Below are 11,649 nucleotides of genomic sequence, written 5' to 3'. Positions count from 1 at the left end.
CCTTCATTTCAATCTAGGATAAAAATCACAAAAGCATGAGGATTACTACTCCTGGCCACGTCCATCTTCACCGTAACTTGGGAGGGGAAGGAAGTGTTGATGTAGTACTTACTTAATGAGATGTCCCCGACTCAGCGACACCTTCATAAGTACCACGGAGTTGGATATTGGGGAAGGTATTCGTTGGGTCAGGATTTGCCTGCAGCTGACAATGTGACCATGGTAGATCTTAAACCGTAACACACCACGCAAAGGTGTCTCGAACTTGTAAGGCTTAAATATGATCCTCTAGCATGACATTGTCCTAAATTGCCACGAGAGAGCCAGTTTCATGTCAAATGACATTATATTCATGATATTTAGGACAGATTGGACACTTCCAATATTCTGGTGCTGGTCTAGGCAATTTCCGATTTGGAAGTTGTCTCGACTTCCCTGGGCATAAACGTATCATCGTGTTAGCCTCATGATATACGAATGCCAAAACCTGGTAACCTGGCTTAGAAACTGTGGAAGTGCTTAATGAACACTTAAGCTGCGAGGTGGCTCTGTCCCAGTGTGGGGATGTAATGCCAATAAGAAGAAGAAGAAGAAGAAGAGGGTCGGCCTTCTGACAACCCCACTCCCTGAGTAATCATTTCAGGTTTGTTTGCAGATTTGCCTTCATCCCTCTAAAAAAAATTAAAAAAATAAACAAACGAAATTTTTTTCCTGCATTCCAGAACAGTTTTTTTGTGATATGTGCCATCATAAATATTGCCCTCCGCTCGCTTTCAAATCGACTTCTATAAAAACATTCTTCATGCCTGCCGTATCCTAACGGAACTATCAATTCTATACTTTCGCCTCTAATTCTATCATGAACATGTACGTCTAAGTTTGGAAGATGATATTAACATTTCCATATCATCATCACAATACGTTTGTTTGGCTGAGGATTCAGATTATATAAAAATCTTATTTTGGCCACAATTGTTACATATTTCTCAAACAAACGGTTCAATTGTTGATGTTATCAATCACTTTACACAACAATGAAACATGGATATTGTTGGAGGAATTCTTTCTCGTGCTCGGTACTATTAAGAGTAAAGTTCTGTGCGCAATACTCGGCGACATTACCGAAAATGATGAATGCAAGGCATGAGCCATTTTATTGTTATGGAAAAAGGCAACTAAAATCTGCATTCAAGCATCTGAGTAAAGTGTAACCTAAATAGTGTGACTGCAGGGTTAACTACATCTGACTTACTAAAACCAACACCCTGGCCCTCAATCAAGCAATATTTCAGGGGACGACTATTGATCCATGAGCACAACCTTCATCTCTCTTGCACCTCGCACTTCGAGTGACAGTGTGGCCAAGTGGAGGGTTGAAGACCATTTGAAGGGCCTCAACTATGACACTCTCCAAGTCTCCATGCACTACTTGTGCACAATTAAAACCAGCCAGAATGCCACCAGTTATCTCATAGGATAGAACTCTCGAGACCCTTACTGTTTTGTAACAATAGGAAATCCCATTACCGACACTCTACTACCGAAGCAAACCAATAATTACGTGGCGGGCATTATTATTAATATCCTCAACCCTCCAGCACATCCCTTCCTCCGTAGTTCCTTCGATTACCACTTTGGTGTGAAGATGTAATTTCTAGACTAACATTTGAAAAGGGCGTAACAGCCAAAATTTATTCTTTCTGATTCTTTGTCCACATATATAGCTTTATAGGTAGACGAAGAATCAGAAGGAATAAATTTTGGCTGTTACGCCCTTTTCAAATGTTGGTCTAGATTTATACCAAGCCTTCAAACATGCTGGAATCGAAAGGCTGATAGAATACCATTTACATCACTAATCGCGATTGTGACATCAGAAGACAGGTTAAAGGCTGAGAGTACAATATTAATCTCGCGACAAATTTGCGTAGTATTTAAACAATGAGATTCTTTGAATGAAAAATTGTTGGGTAACATAATATATATTAGGAGAATACATGAGAAATCCGACTTACCATGGATGGTATCAGAGAAGAAACTATTAATATTATGGTGGGCGTGGCATAGAGCCAGAATACTGAACATAAACTCGATGAAATGGTTCACAATAGTTAACCGACTGGTACCAGAAAATTAGCGCCGAACAAGCAAAATTATAGCGCATTCATATAATCGGATGGGCTATAGTCACTAGCTATTGAACCTTGGTTTGCATGCTCTCTTGAGCACTCATGCAGCATCGAACACTGAGTTGTCGACGACAAAATTGGTTTTAAAAATTAGCTGTTATTGAATGCTAAGAAAAATACGACATTCTACAGTGGGCTGGTTATATAATGGATGTGTAAATAAAAACGCGAATAAGAAGAACAGAAGATTCTCACTAGAAATGGTTTGCAATGAGCGGTGCTAAAAGTGGTGTGGTGGTTCATTATTCCTGTGGAAGTGCTCACTTCGTAGAGAGCCCACAATTCGTGTATAAACCCTAATAAGGCTTGCTGACGTTTAATCATCTTTCTCTTGAAACCAAATCCTAACCTTTCTCCGCGCCTGCAAGAGAAAGATGATTAAACGTCAGCAAGCCTTCTTATAGCAGTTCCTTGAAAAAGCCATTAAATTTGATTACGTAATTAGTGTTCGGCCCCTTGCCAAAATCGGGAAGAAAATGTTGCCTAAATCGAAGTAGACAAAAACGGGTGTTGCCAAAATCGGGATGGGACTGTATTTTGTTTATAATATTCCTAATTATGTTGCCTCGTTTTTCGTTATTGTTATGCTTCATTTTTTAATGGAACAAACAAACTAATGTGGTACAATAATAATTATTGTTATAGTTATCATAATAGGGGAAAAGACGGCTTTGGCAGGTTTTGTTCTATTATAGTCAGGGGGGTTTTTGTCGACCAAATTTTCTGAAATTTGGCCACAATTTTATTTGATATGCAAAGAATGTTAAGAAAATTTTTTTGAGCTTTTTAGTGGAATGTCTTCACTTGTCATAAGACGAGTTTGTACAGTCCCATTGAATTCCACCACTTAATTGTATCTTGATATATACGTATTTCGACCTCAACAGTAAGGCCGTCTTCAGTGACTCGTACTTGATTTTGCTTAATTTTTGACGTCCTTTGCACCAGTTGTGGCACTAGTGGTCCCAATTTGGCCAATCCCATAAGAAAACAATGGGATTTGCCAAATAAGGAACCAAAATTAAGAATAGTGCCACAACTGGTGCATGCGTTCCTATTATGGATTAATCATGTTTGAGGATTATAACAAATTTTGTTGGGTTTTTTTACTTATTTTTTAAAAAAAACAGTTATTCTTATGTATGAGAGATCAAAGGTGTTATCGTATCATATGAATATGCTTTGTCGATCTGAACTTGTTTTGTGGTGATTTGATTGGCCATTTCGCATATAAAGCACTAGTGCGACAACTGGTGCTATAGCCACAACTGGTACATCTAGCCCAGTGATCCCCAAAGTGCGGCCCGCGGGCCGCATGCGGCCCTCGAAGCGTTTTCCTGCGGCCCGCGAAGGTTTTCAGAATATACACTACATGTGGCCCATTGACAAATATCACATCCAGGAAAAGCTTTCATAGTGTCCAGTTTTTCGTTGTACTCGGGCTGGGCATACACACTTAATTGTTTTTTACCGGGATCTCAGCAATTTGTTCAACTTTTACTGGGATTCACACAGCCGAGCCCCAGTAAACATGTTTTTCGCCGAGATATCGGTCAAAGTTGCTTTAAATCAGCAAATAATTTGCCGAAACGCAGCGAACAAACCTCATTTTCGACGAGAGATCAGTTTTTTTATTTTGCTGGGTACACGGCTGTGCGGATTTTACCGAGCTGCGGAAATAAAAACTGAGTGTGTATGTCTAGTTCACATTATTTTGATGTTCAAGAAACATATTAAACCAAGAATCTTTTTATCATCAATATTAAATAAATTTTTCACTTACACATGCTATGTAGGCTAACGGCAACATACTTTGATGGTATTTTTTGGCGCTTTAACCAAGCTGAATATATAACGTTCTTAGGTAAAAATATTGTTGTCATTCTTTCATTCTTCAAAATAAGTTAAGTTGTGGTAAAATTCGATTGAAATTTTTTCGATTTATAATTCCTGAAAATGCGTTATGTTAAGATACTTCACACTAAGAATAATTGTTCTTATTTTCTGAATTTGTTAGTTTGAGATATTCATACGGGTTTACATTTGCAGTGTCCGACGTTTCAGCCCGTTATTGAGTCTTTTTCCTGATGAGCATTTTCCGTGAAAAAAAATCAAATAAACGAGTCGACACGTCAGGCAATGCAGGTTTAATCCCGTTTGAATATCTCAGATCGAAAAAGTCAGAAAATAAGTACTGCTGATAAGTTCACCTGGCTTCAAAAACACGATTCAGACATGCTGTCGTTATTTGCAACGACTTTCATTGAACAATAATCTTCGAGGATAAAAAAAAAACTCTTAGAATCGGTCGACAGATGTTTATTTGGTAAAATAGTTTTGCCAACTAAGCCGAGTAGATGTTGTTGCGAAAGAAAAATGTCACGTCCGCTATCGCAGAAGTGTGTAACAATATGAACTGAAACTCAGCTACGCTGTAGTATGTAATGCCCTTACAAGTATGTTTTTTAATTACTTTGTATTATACTTCAAAATTCAATTCGAAATGATAAACAAATATTGCAAATATACCGCGGCCCGCTCCAACTGTTTAAAATTGCTTTCCCAAGCAACCAGAAGTTCGGATAAGAAGGGCTATTTTGGCTTAATCAGCTCTCATTTTAAGTAATTTTTTGTATGTAACGGAACTTTAAGTGAACTTTAAAGTTTCGTTAAGGATGCTTGGAACTTGATGTGAACCATAGTGAACCAATTAGTTCGGTTAAGAGTAAATTTAAGTAAAATCTGAACTTCTGGTTGCTTGGGATGTGGCCCTCGATAGTAAGCAGGCTGGGGACCACTGATCTAGCCTATTATTTTTGCACTGTTGGTTACTCAACATTACGAACTTACCATAGGTCATTGCACGAATCTTCGCTATCTCTTTCCCACTTGATAAAAATCAGAAAACAACAGGACCACTACCTGTCAAATTTGACAAGTACTGGTCCTGTTGTTTTCTAATTTTCAACAGGTGAAAAAGAGATAGACGATGTGATGACGTCACCGTGCAATGGAGTATAATAAATTATCGGACGAAAACATACAAATAGGCGTCAACGGGCACAATCACTTTTCCTTAATCACAATTTCACAAAACTACAAACAGTATCAGCACTTTTTTGCAACACTTTGTTTAGAAAAATATAGTATTGCATAGAAATTAGCTATAAATCGAATTGAACATTCCATTTTCGAAGAAAAAATTAAACCGGTGCGCGACGGGACACAGCGGAAACACGCTCGGCGTGGGCGTTCGTTTTGTTTGTTCTTGTTCTTAGAGATGTCGCAAATTAATAGATTACTTCGATTAATCGATTAACCGTTGTGATAATCGATTAATTTTGATTCGATTACTTCAAGACAAAATTTTCAAAACGACTTATCTGCTTTTGTAAACAAAGATTCTATAACGACGATTTGACGAATCTGATATTGTCTATCCGGAATAAATTTATACCGCTTTTCATACCGAAGTTGGATTTTTCTCCAGATACAGGCAACTTTCCCAACTTCGGAAGTAGTGCGATGGATTCGCCTAAAGATGCGCTAAACAACGCATCAATTAGTTTGATAAATAAAACTTCGGAAGAAAGTTCGGTTCGGAAGTCCTGACTTCCGAATTCTCTACGCCGACAATAGCTCTCCCACGCAAACCAGCACCATCAACAGGTAGCCTGAGCACAATATAATTCGTGCCCATTTAAATACTTGTGCTACGGTGTGCCACAAGGTGTGCCACGATGTGCCGTATTTAATTTCCGGCAAAATGACAAAATTTGGCAACTCTGTTCGAGCATAAACATTAAGTCAGGTGACCTGTCAAAATTTGAAAAATATGTGGGAACAAATTTTCATTTCGTCCACTATCATCAACCGGAATTATATTTGGATGCAGCATTAAGTTGAACGCTTCCTAAAAGATGAGCTTCTACGATACAGGAGGAACCGTAAACCTCCTGGGCTAGTGCTGCGGCGCGTCGCATCATTCAACAGGAAAAAAACAATATTCCATAAAAATAACAGTACGGAAAAGATGAACCCAAGCTGCTGGTGCTGATTTCATTCAGACAATAGCCTGACAATAGCGGCTCATCCCAGCTTGTAACTATTTCCGATTCCATCGTTCATGTATTTACCTCAGTGTTTACTGATATACATAAACCCGATTTCAAATATCGATTCAAAAACTCGCTGCTCTAGTTTTTGGGGAATTGAAATTCACAACTCTTCTAACCTCTTAAAGAGCATCGAGTTCCTTCATTTTTAGTTCAATTTTCGAAAGGTACGGGCGAGACGAGGGTACAGGTCTTTCGGATTTTCGTACGGAAATTCATTGGAAGAAAATGGATAAGATTCCAGAGGAAGAAGTGTAGGAGGATTAGTAAATCGACATTGTTTCATAAAAGCAAAAGTCGCAAACAAAACCATTGTCTTTATCCGCAGATTCCAGGATGATTAGAGCCTGATTATGTTGTTTTCCACTTCCATTCGGTAACAGGCGCGAAGCTCTATCACTTCTTAGTGGTAGTTATCTGAGAGGGAACACAATAACGATAACTCGCGAAAAAAAGTCAATGTTTATATAAGCAACTTTTGCCCTTATGAAACAATGTGGAAATCGTTTGCTAATTGCAATTAATCAACCCGAAGCCGATCAATCCATTTTTGAAAACAGATTCACTGTTAATTCATATGTAAAAGAAAACAAATACGTTAACAATGGCTAATTATGTTTGAACCACGAATTGAATGACAGACAATATTTGGCCGGGTTGCCAAATTTTGACGTTTAGCATTTTCCATGTCGAAAGTGTGCAACAGTGTGACACCAAGGGCCTCATACGCCTGTCACTGGCGAACAAAGCTCGTGTACTCTGCATCGAAGCTTAGAACCGGTGTTAGGGCGCAATCGTTAATGTGAACATTTTTATATTCGGTTATTTACTGCAAATAAATTCTTTTTCGAGTCCCTATAATCAAGCAGGTATCTCAAGCATACTGCATCGTTACATTGCTGCATGATTGAGTGTTTAATTTTGATAAAATATCGAAAACAAAAGTGTGCATAAAAATTGCCTCGCCATAACAAAAAGGTGGTAGAGAATTAACACTGTTGTTTACAGTTTAGAACCAAATCCAGATGTCGCACATGTTGGGGTAGGGATTAGTGTTCCACCTTCTCCCCCTGTGTGCCACAGTTTGTGAATTGGTTGTTCCACGTTGTTCCAATGCACCGTAAAATGTGTGCTTGGAACATTGTGCTCAGCGTCCCACCCCTTGCACACACTTAACTCATTTTACAGTATTCGGTAAATTTTACCGAAATCTCAACAGCAGGACAGTTCGGTAATATTTTTTACAGATTTTTTGTAATTTTTTCCATTGCTCAACTGTCAAAATCACCGAAAATCAGTAAAATTATTTACCGAACAGTTCTGCTGTTGAGATTTCGGTAAATTTTTACCGAATTCGGTGATTTATTTTAAGTGTGCAGGTAGCGCATATCTTCACCTATATAAATATATTCAACCACAAATCTACCTTAGTTTTAATTTTAATTTTTGATAGTATATTTTTTTATTCTATGCAATGTTTAAATGTGACAAATTACTAAAATGATTAATATAAAACCACTAAAACCTTATTCTCACCCGCATAGTTCTGGACTATTACATTACTGTCTCCTAAATAATTCAAAACCATTCCAAACAATACTTGTACAACAGTACGAATCATCTATAGCAACAATACGTCTACACTACCCCAGATTGTTTCGACAATACGATAAATGGTATTTCACCAATTTACAATATGTGGAAAGGGCGGTTAAGTTATGTTACTATAAAAAATCGGTCATTTTCTCGAACAAAATTTTCCACATATTATACAACATAATGTTGAGATATCATCCACTTTAGAAGATTCGAACAATAAGTCTTATTTTGAATTTATAATCGGAGCATATCAGGAGAATTTGTACAACGGTACCCCTTGCGTTTAATTATTGCTTTTAAATTTTATTTTCAATTTCTTTCAATTTAATAATAATTTATTTCTACTAAAATTTGTTTCAAATCCTGTATATTAACAATTATTATAATTGCCTAACAAAATATAAATATGTAATTCAAATCGGAGGATAAGTATAACATAGAATGAAATTCATTTTAGCGCAGAAAGAACATGACCGTGGAAGCACGTAGAAGCAAGCCTAAAACCGCTATTCAGTCGGCCATTGAATGATGCTGTCTTAAGACGAGTTTAGCACAATTTCATTTAATTCTAACACGTCATATTACTTTTACATATACGTATTTCGACCTCAACTGTAAGGCCGTCTTCAATGTCTCGTGCTTGACTCGACTAGTCGGTTTGCTCCTCTCCGGTGGTGTAAATTGGATCGAACGTCTGTTCTTCATGTTAGAAGGGCTGATCATCGTCCGAGTGTCAGCGACGGACTCTAAGCAAAATTGTGCATCATGGTTATCCGGAAATTTAGTGGGTCGGTGTCTGCGAGGCAGCGTTAAAAGACAAGCAACGAATACTTAGTAAGAGGCTAATAAATGCAAAACAATCAAACTTACCTGGGAGCTGCGGATAGAGTCGAAACGATTGTCAAAAAATCTCCAAAGCAAGCTGTCAAAAAGTATCCATCGCATCGAGAGAGTTTGTGAGCATTCTGAGCGCAGCCGAGAGAGTACACGTGTAAATCAACTCATACTAATTATAGTTCATTTCTAACAAAACTCAATTATTTGGTGTCATTTCAAACCTATCGAGGAATTTTAATAAGTGAACAGCATGATTTAATTTTACGATCGGCACAATAATTTATGCAATGTAGTAAATCGACGAAATCTTTGAAATATTTTTTTAAAAGATAAACATAATATTAATTCGATGTGAGAAAATCGTAGCGTGTACATTGAACACTGAGAGGAAATTTTCGGGTTTCAAGCAAAATATCTTGAAAATTAGAATCGATCGAGTCCGCAGCTCCCAGAAACTTACCATTATTAATTTCATTCGGTTGGAACCTTAGCAACACACTTTTCTACTGCTAGCATGGATGTGAGCTTTTCGGGAATTTTGTCGTTTATTGAGCAGAAGGCTCGACCGAAAGGAAAGCAGAGAAAGCGTCCCGCATAATTAAAAACTGTACATGAACATTGTCCCGTGCGGTCGGCAACAGTATCCTTTACTGTTGACAACTGTATATGAACAATCTCATATAAAGTTCCAACAGTTTGTGGTACGGTTATTTGACAAATAACAATATGTTGAATGGGTTGTTAAGTTATGTCACCATAAAAAATCAGCCGTTTTCGCCTGCAAAATTTTCGCTCGACAGTATGATAAAATGTTGACATATAATGCAGGAAATATAAAACATTTTCGGGACAGCATGTTATACATTGACATTTAGTGTTGATGTCGAGCAGTTATGGTTGAATCGGCCGAAAACTATTTGATAACCGCAACGTAAACTGTGAAGCTATATCTTACATCGTAATAACGATTCTGACCATATAACATGTTGTTTTTTATTATGCGGGGTGTGGACGATGAAAAGTGGTCTGATGAGGATTTGTGCTTCTCGCTGCAGGAAACCCTTTTTGCTATGCTGGTTGAAACGACTGAGCGAGCCATGGCCCATTGTGGGTCCAGCGAAGTGCTCATCGTTGGCGGTGTGGGTTGCAACGAACGTATCCATATCCCTACCCCCGTCGTCCTGGCCGTGGTACGAGCAATCTGCAATTCTGAGTGAAGAGAGGAAGTCGACGAAAACGCTCGTGGATTTCGCTCTTATTTCAGACAAAGCTTGAATCGATCCCTTCCGAAACGTTTGATATTTTCTCATCACCTGCCAGGGGAAGGCAACACTGGTCTAAAACGTCACCAACCAGCCATCATTAATCATCATCGACCGCCGTAATCAGTGTCAAAAAAACGCGAAAGTGAAAAGATTTTGTTTCGTAGTCGGTTCCGCGTCGTAAAAATGCATTACAAAAGTGCATAAAAATAGTGAAATTACGTCCAAAACGTAGTGCATTTTGTTGCCCGTATGCAAGTGAGTAGTTTAGAAGTGGAGTGTCATCGGAAGCATTGAAGTTTCTCAAGAAAATTGCATTTCAAAAGTAGCAACGCAGATGATGCGTTTTCTTCCTGCGAGAAAATTTTCGCTGTTTCAAATATGGAGGATTGATTACGGTATTCCTGTGTGCGAATGTGTTTTGCGTACAAATTGACAGCGGTCGTGAAACGAATAAAATTGGTTTCACATTCGTATATTACGAAACGTTTTGATTCTTGATTTACTTTGATTTTTTTGGCTAATTTATGTGATAAGAGAAGAAAAAAATAAAATTATTGTGATACATAACCTTGAAGTGTCGCTCCGTAATTTTGTGCCGAGGTTTTGGTGTATGGATCCAATTAGAACTCTGTTTTGTTTTCATGATTTTTGAAGAGAGTTGGCCCATAAATAATATTCTCTACTGCAGTGTTTATTGCAACAGTTCTATACGTGGAATGAAAGAAGTCGAATAATTTTGGAAAACATCAGCTACACTCATTTTCACTAGGTATCAAAAATAGCGGGTCTGGTTTTGAAATAATTGCTACATTTTTTTCTCAGTCACAAAATACGAGGAAAATGTGCGAATGTCTTCATAGAGAATAATAGAGTAAGTAAAACAGTCTTCTTAACACTTAGGACCTTTTTACAAAAACTGCTTTAAATTGAAGCTGTGCGGAAAAAAATAACTCAAGGAAAGAAGAATTTGCAAACTGGACAGATTTCAAACCTCGCGCTTAGAATAAGGGCGTAACTGCATTCATCCATTTCTCTTCGTCGATGTTTTCTTTTTATTAATGTAGCGAATGTCTTGGTTTTTTGCCTCTGTACTGTCAGTTCAAACCCGAAGGAAGTTGGTACAAATTGTGATAATCCCTTTCTTCACATACTGTGATGTCGTCTACTACCCGGGACTTTCAGCAACACTCCGAAATCGGACACGACTTGAACACCAACTATCAGAACCGTATTAGTTGTTTCATACGCCAGAATTAAATCGAAACTCTTCCAGTCTATCTCCAACAACATTTAACAAAAGGCCAAAGGAAAAGTGTTTTGATCGCAGAGGCAATCCGCTGGAACCAGCTGCCTTTGGCGATCAAACAGGCACCCATGATTAGCAAATTCAAGGAAGCACTCGCTGCAAAATAGGACAATTACAGAAGATAGACTCTATAACACCCAATACTAGCACAAAGATTTAGTTGAACTACTGTAATAACACTTGTACTGTATCCTGTATTTTGTTTTCCGAACCGTTTGTTTTAATATTAGTGTCTCTTCCTGGACCTAAAATATGGGGTAACCTGTAGCCTTCCGTTATGACAATACATTACAATTACAATTTAATGGCTTGGTGCGATAAAGAATGATATCATCTTG

General features: G+C 37.9%; 1 protein-coding gene across 5 annotated transcripts in view; it reads left to right on the top strand.

The window, feature by feature from the left end:
- Nucleotides 1-10,102: 10,102 nt before the first annotated feature.
- The window catches only part of LOC134224424 (E3 ubiquitin-protein ligase RBBP6), a 78,719-nt gene continuing 77,172 nt past the window's right edge, over nt 10,103-11,649 (top strand). For 3 of the 5 annotated variants that reach the window (XM_062703768.1, XM_062703767.1, XM_062703765.1), the window contains exon 1: nt 10,103-10,260. The gene's annotated coding sequence lies outside the window, so the exon portion shown is untranslated. Of the gene's footprint in view, nt 10,261-10,857; nt 10,877-11,649 lie in introns of those variants that run through there. The other 2 variants (XM_062703769.1, XM_062703766.1) reach the window with 2 other exon arrangements.

This window comes from Armigeres subalbatus, chromosome 3 (genome assembly GCF_024139115.2).
Source record: "Armigeres subalbatus isolate Guangzhou_Male chromosome 3, GZ_Asu_2, whole genome shotgun sequence".
In the NCBI taxonomy this organism is placed as follows: domain Eukaryota; kingdom Metazoa; phylum Arthropoda; class Insecta; order Diptera; family Culicidae; genus Armigeres; species Armigeres subalbatus.
This window is presented reverse-complemented; position numbering and strand designations above follow the sequence as displayed.